The sequence below is a fragment of the Pan paniscus genome, chromosome 15, assembly GCF_029289425.2.
Source record: "Pan paniscus chromosome 15, NHGRI_mPanPan1-v2.0_pri, whole genome shotgun sequence".
NCBI lineage: Eukaryota > Metazoa > Chordata > Mammalia > Primates > Hominidae > Pan > Pan paniscus.
In genome coordinates, this window is record NC_073264.2 from 102940770 (window position 1) to 102948064 (window position 7295).

The window sequence follows — 7295 nt, forward strand, 5'->3', positions numbered from 1 at the left end:
ACTAGCAATTCCAAAAGGAATTACTCCAAGTACAGTAATTGTAAAAATTATAGTAGAAGTTCCCTATGTTTCTAAAGTAAGGACTGTAGCTATAGTACATTATGGACTTGCTTTGTAATGAGTCATTTGAGGATTACCTCTACTCAAGCATTTCTTATATGAAATTAGGAAAAAGTGCTCTTTACTTTGAATTTTCCCCCAAATGACACAGCCATCTCTTTCCATCTCAGGTTGTTTAATCCCTAAAAGTCTTCCTTTAGATTTTGAGATTGAGATGCTTAAAACCTTATCAAGGAAAACAGAGTAAGGACCGTAAAGTCAAATGTGAACCTCTGAAAACCTTTATAATTACTAAAATATAAGCCAGATATACTAAATAAAATACCATTTTTCATACCTTAAATTTATAATAATGGATCTTTTACAGTTAATTTCCACTGAATATTAATTCAGCAACCAGTCCAGTGGCTCGCGCTTATAATCCCATCACTTTAGGAGGCTGAGGCAGAAGGATCACTTGAGCCCAGGAGTTTGAGACCAGCCTAGGCAACATAGGGAGACTCCGTCTCTACAAAAAAATAAAATTTGCTGGGCATGGTGGCACACACCTGTGGTCCCGGCTACTCAGGAGGCTGAAGTGGGAGGATTGCTTGAGCCTGGGAGGCCAAGGCTACCGTGAACCATGATCGTGCCACTGCACTTCAGCGTGGATGACAGAGTGAGATCTTGTTCTCAGGAAAAAGAAAAGTAAATATGAACTCAGTGAGAGCAGGCAGTCTGTCATGTTTATAGCTGTATTCCCAGGCTTTCCACACTGTAAAGCAGATAGCAGATTTGCCAGGTGGAAGGAGGAAGGGAGGAAGGGAGGCTGGGTGGATGGTGGATTTATGGGTGGGTGGATGGGTGGGTGGATTTACAGGTGGATGAATTTTCTTGCCCCCTACTTGCTAGAAATCCAGGTTCTCGGCCGGGCGCAGTGGCTCATGCCTGTAATCCCAGCACTTTGGGAGGCCAAGGCGGGCGGATCACGAGGTCAGGAGATCAAGACCATCCTGGCTAACATGGTGAAACCCCGTCCCTACTAAAAATACAAAAACAAAATTAGCCAGGCGTGGTGGCGGGCGCCTGTAGTCCCAGCTACTTGGGAGGCTGAGGCGGGAGAATGGCGTGAACCCGGGAGGCAGAGCTTGCAGTGAGCTGAGATCGCGCCACTGCACTCCAGCCTGGGTGACAGAGCGAGACTCCATCTCAAAAAAAAAAAAAAAAAAAAAAATCCAGGTTCTCGCTTGCATTTTCTAGAGCTTGTATTTGGCTTATATTTGGTTTACCTTTGTGGTAGATAATATGCATGCTAAGTCATTTTTTATTATTAGTCTTCCTCTTCCCAAATAGGATATACCTTTCTCATGCTATTCATTCATTCAGCAAATATGTGTTGAGCGCCTGTGAAAGCTATTCTAGGTACTAGGGGTACAGAATTACACAAAACCAAGCCCCTATTCTCCTGGAGTGAGCAACCCATTGGTGAGACAGCAAGGAAAGGGATAGGTATCAACTCCTCCTTCCAGTACCCTCCGGAGGCCCAGAGTCAGAGGGAGGGAAAAGGCTTTGTATAACCATTGTTGGGCCTTCGTGTCCCAAGCCCTGTCCCTAATGCCCGTCACAGCTGGGGCTTGGATCTGCCATGGTACAGAAGGTTGGCCATGTGCCCCATCTTTCCATGCATGCCCCGCCTCAGCCAGTGCATGCTGGGTGTGTACTGCTGCTGAATTTGCTCAAATGCCATAGGATTTTTCTCCTTAAGATGTTAAGATTATAATTGCTGTGTTGATAGATTTTTCTGGTTTTGAACCATCTTTGCATTTGTCAGTTTTGTCGCTGTATATTATTCCATGCGCGGGGCAGAGCCCATGCAAGTACCGGTGTGTGCCGGCCTCCAGCATACTTCCTTTACCTCTTCTGAGGAGTCGCTGCACAAGCCTCTTTCTACATCTGTTCTACATCTGTTTTCTATTCTCAACCTCCGTTTCCTTCGTTTTTCATTATACCTAGTAAGAATGGCATGCAATATACTTCCACTGACGCTTACATTTTCACTGTTCCCCAAAAGGGTAAATTCTCCATAGTAAATCCACATATCCAGGAGAATTTCACATGCATCAAGCCAGTTCCCCTCACTGGTCTTGTTTAATAATTCTCTCTTGGCTGTTCTAAAACATTAATGCCTATGTATATATAATAAAATAATTTCACCTAGTTCAGAAAAATAGTAATTGATTGGAATTAAAGTTATATATTAATTTGGTGAAAATTGATACCTTTTTTCCATCTAGGAAGATGGTATATATCCCCCATTTTTCTGGGTCTTGTTTTCTGACTTATAAAATTTTACGGTTTTCTTGTAAATCTCTAACTTTCCAGTAAATTTATTTCTAAATACTCTATAGCTTTTGTCACGCTTGTGACTGGGTTATATTTTTTCCCATTTCCACTTCTAATTGGTTTTTGTTAATCTCATGCAGAGCTATTGGTTTTTAAATATTTTCTTTTGCCGTCACCTTACCACATTTTCGTATTAGTCTTAATTAATTTTTCCACTACAGTCTGCATATATAGTCCTGTTGTTTGCAATAGATTCTTTTATCTCTCTTCCACTATTTATGCCAACATAGACTAGTTATTTTAATTTTATTCTGCCACTAAGAAGGACCAATAAAACCTGGAACAGAGGTGATAGCAGGCATTCCTGTTGTCTCCCATTTCAGTAAATGGCTTCAGCGTTTCCTAAGTTGATGGGAAAGTGGCTCTTGGTTTCTGGTAAGCAGCCTTTGCGAGGCCGCTGCTGCTCCGGAGTCCAAGCTCGCAGGACTCTTCCCGGACCCATGCAGGCTGGTTGGCGCCATGCCAGTGCATGCTGGGTGGGTACTGCTGCTGAATTTGGTCAAATGCCATATGATTTTCCTCTTTAAGATGTTACTATTATAATTGCTGTGTTGACAGATTTTTCTGGTTTTGAAATATCTTTGCATTTTGTCAATTTTGTCACAGTGTATTTTCATAGTGTTTGGAACTAATTTTCTTTAGAATATTTGCTTCCGTATTTACTACATGGAGCTGGTCTGCAGTTTTCTTCTTTTTCATAAACCTGTATTTTGTCCCGTCTAAGATTCGTTGTCACCAGCACTTTGTGAAGGTTCCTGGGGTGGCCTGCAGCAGCTTTTCCCGCAGCCCCCTCACACTGCCACCTTATGACAGGGACCATGAGATGGACCCGGATTTCAGAAACAATAAAATGTGGAATGTGTCCATGAAATAGGGTTGAAAGGTTGACTTGGAACTCAGTGGGCCTGTTGCTTTTCTCTATGAAACATCTGTAGCTTCTTACCACAGTGCGTCCATTTAGAAAGGGGGTCTGTTAACCAGTACGTGGTCATTGTTTAATGCACCTTTCAACCTCTTCCTTATCAGTGGCGGTTATGTCTCCTTATAAGTTCATTTATTCTTTTGACTGTTCTGTTTGTGTTCAATATTATTCATCTGCACTTTTATCTTTAATTATCCTGTCTTTTATTTTAACCTTTTCTTCATTTATTAAGTTGAATAGAGTTCACTTATTTTTAGTTTGCTTTTTAATCATAAAAGAATTTAAAGCCACATATTCATTCTGAGTGTAACTTTCAGCCCTATCCCTAGATTTTATTTTTTCCTAACTTTTCAAGTCATAGGTTTTTCTTTTTTAGAGTTAATTGAGGCATAATTTACATATCCTAAAACTCACCCATTGTAACTGGAAAATTTAGTTATTTTAGCGAATACATAGAGTTGTGCAACCGTCACCACAATTCTGTTTTAGAATGTTTCCATCTGCCTCCAAAAGTTACCTCGTGCCATTCACCATTAAGTTCCCCTCCGGGCCCCAGCTGCAGGCACCCACTGATCTGCTTTCTGTCTCTAGACTTACTTTCTTCCGGACACTTCATATAAGCGAAGTCATATCATAGGTAGTCTTTTACACCTGCTGTGAGGTTTTTGAGGTTCATCTGTGTTGTTTCTTTTTAATGCCGCATCATATTCAGTCAGATGGATACACCACATTTTGTTTATCCGTTCACCAGCTAATGGACATTTGGGCTGTTTCTTAGCTGGTATGAGTAACAGTGCTGCTGTGAACATTTGCATAGAAGTCCGTGCGAGCAGATATTTCATTTCTCTTGAGTAGATACCTAGGAGTGGAATTCCTGGCTTGTGTGGTAAATTTATGTTTAGCTTGTTAAGAAACTGTTGGCTGGGCACCGTGGCTCACGCCTGTAATCCCAGCACTTCGGGAGGCCGAGGCGGGCGGATCATGAGGTCAGGAGATCAAGGCCATCCTGGCTAACACGGTGAAACTCCATCTTTACTAAAAATACAAAAAATCAGCTGAGCATGGTGGCACACGCTTGTAGCCCCAGCTACTCGGGAGGCTGAGGCAGGAGAATTGCTTGAACCTGGGAAGTGGAGGTTGCAGTGAGCTGAGATCACACCACTGCACTCCAGCCTGGGCAACAGAGCAAGACTCCGTCTCAAAAAAAGAAAAAAGAAAAGAAAAGAAAAAGAAACTGCCAAACTGTTTTCCAAAGTGGTTGTACTGTTTTACATTTCCACCAACAATATATGAGGGCTCTGATGTGGCCACATTCTTGCCAATATTTATTATTGTCTTTTCGATTATAGCTTAATTCTTGTGGGTGTGTAATGGTGTCTCACTGTGGTTTCCATTGGCCTTTCCCCAATGACTGGAAATTTTAAGCATCTTTTCATATGCCTGTTAGCCATTTGTCTCTCTTCTTTGATGAGATGTCTTTTTTTAAGTTGGTTGTCTTCTTCTTGTTGAATTGTAACAGTATGTTTTCCCAGATATGAGTCCTTTATTTTAACAGAAAATAAAATACAGTAAAAATAAATTATTACAGAAGTACAAAATACACTGTGTATAAAATAGTGTTTTTATTATTATAGTCAGTAGACATAAGATTACCCTGTTAAGTTGATACGAAAGTTTTGAAACGCTTGTTCTCAATTTTTGTTATTCGTTGTAAATCTTCAGATTTGTCTATATGTGTCAAACCCTTCTTTTGAGCTTTTAATTTCAGGGGTTTTTTTTTTCATTTATGAAAGTTCTGTTTGGTTCTTTTTTCAGTCTGCAGTGCCATTTTAAAATATTTTCCTATTCTCTTGAACATACCATCAAAACTTGTCATAAGTATAGTAAACGCAGCTGTTTTATAGCCTGCGTCAGGTCACACTAGTATCTGAGGTGTTTGACACATTTTGTTCATGATGTCTTATTTCCTTGTGTACCTGATTTTTTTTATTGTATATTGGTCATTGTATTCAGATATGTGAAATAAATTGAAACCTAGAATCAAAGTGTCTTCTTCAATAGGGATTTGTTTTTGCTCTGCCAGACACCTGGAGGCACTGCCAATCTGGGAGTGCCTTAAACCACAACACTGGTTTGTTAAATCAACCGACCCAGTTGTTGTGCAGTATATCCCACTTACCCCACTGCGGTTCCTGTAAATGGAAACCTTTTTTAGCTGAAATACATCAGAGGCAACGCTTTATAACTTAGGAGATAGTGACATTATTGTGAGAGATGCATAGCCTCTGGTTGCCTATCATCAGAAGTGATGCTAAATTTTCAGTTTTACTAGTGAATTCAGTTGATGACAGATTGATATCTCTATTGAACAATTACATATTTCCCTTTACAATTCAAAAAGTACTAGTAATAATCTGCAGTGTATATTTTGGCATCCTACCAATGTGTATTCCCTGTCAACCATGTGCTAATGTCTTGAACAACAGTTGATAATCCTTGCCTGAGTCAGTAGTTTCAGTTTCACTAGCGAATTCAACATTTACTCTAACGTTCTTCTGAAAGCAGTGATTTTTCTTACCAACCAGAGATACTTGGTTATCTTGAAATGGAGCTCCCACTGAAAAAGAAGAATAAGCTTAATTCTTTGTCTTTTATTACCAGTTCCCTCTAATGGTGACAGCTGAAGCTTTTTTCTAGCTTTCTCTTTGTTTTAATATCATTGTGGACTAATATATTGTTGATTTCAGTGTGTTTTCATGTACCAAAAGCATTAGTCTTTCTGGTGTTCAGATGGCATAATTGCAATCATTAAGTGCCTTTTAGGGTAGCTCGTGTGTTTTTTTGTTTGTTTTTGTTTTTTTACATAGCCTCATTTATTTTTGATTCCTTGATTTCTGACACAGTGAGACATCCCTTGGGCTCATTTAATACCTTCTCTTCCCCAGACTTCAAATCAGCCATTTTTCTTTTCTTTTTTTTTTTTTTTTTTAATTTTTATTTTTTGAGACAGTCTCATGGTCTCATCCATGCTGGAGTGCAGTGGTGCAATCTTGGCTCCCTGCAGCCTCCGCCTCCCACATTCAAACGATTCTCCTGCCTCAGCCTCCCAAGTAGCTAGGATTACAGGCGTGTGCCACCATGCCCAGCTAATTTTTATATTTTTTGTAAATATGGGGTTTCACTATGTTGGCCAGGCTGGTCTCAAACTCCTCACCTCAAGTGATCCACCCACCTCGGCCTCCCAAAGTGCTGAGATTACAGGCATGAGCCACCACACCTGGCCAAATCAGCTATTTTTCCAAGAGCCCTGGTTCCTTTCAGTAGTAAATATATTAGCAACCAAAATCTGGGTCAGAGGGATGTTTATTGCTACTGGTCTGACATTACTTTTAAATGCTTTCAATGGAGGGAGCGAGGATATAAATTTTCTGAATCGTACATTCATATTGATATTTTAAATTTAATTTTAACATTATAGTGTTTTTGAAGCAGGATATTTCCCTGACCACTTCACGGGCAGGAACTGGAGTGCGTGGGTGTGGGAACTAGCTGGCCCCTTCAGCGCCAGCAAGGGCGATCTCCACTTACTCGCTGCTCCACCCCTCGTGGGAGGGGAAGTGCAGGTGAGCTGGTGCAGGAGCACTCTTGGGCACCAGCAGGAGCAAACCCCATACCAGCCCCATGGCAGCGTCTTCAGGGGTCCCTGTGATCCCTGAAGCCCCAGAGAAAGTGTTGCAATACTCTTTTAGCTCTGCCATCCGTGGATGACTTAAGTGTTAACAGCTCAGTGGAGGGTCAGTGGGACAACCTTTTACACCCATACTCATGGCACCCAAGTTGTTGTCCAGCATCCAGGAGGAATGAGGTTGCATGAAGGAATTGAAGACGGTAAATGCAGGGGATTTTATTGCCAATGAAAGTGGCTCTCAGT

The 7295-nt window shown here is 40.9% G+C and overlaps 1 protein-coding gene across 14 annotated transcripts in view; it reads left to right on the forward strand.

Moving 5' to 3' along the window:
• The window catches only part of PPP2R5C (protein phosphatase 2 regulatory subunit B'gamma), a 166558-nt gene that overhangs the window by 25580 nt on the left and 133683 nt on the right, over positions 1-7295 (forward strand). The gene's annotated exons all lie outside the window — the stretch shown is intronic.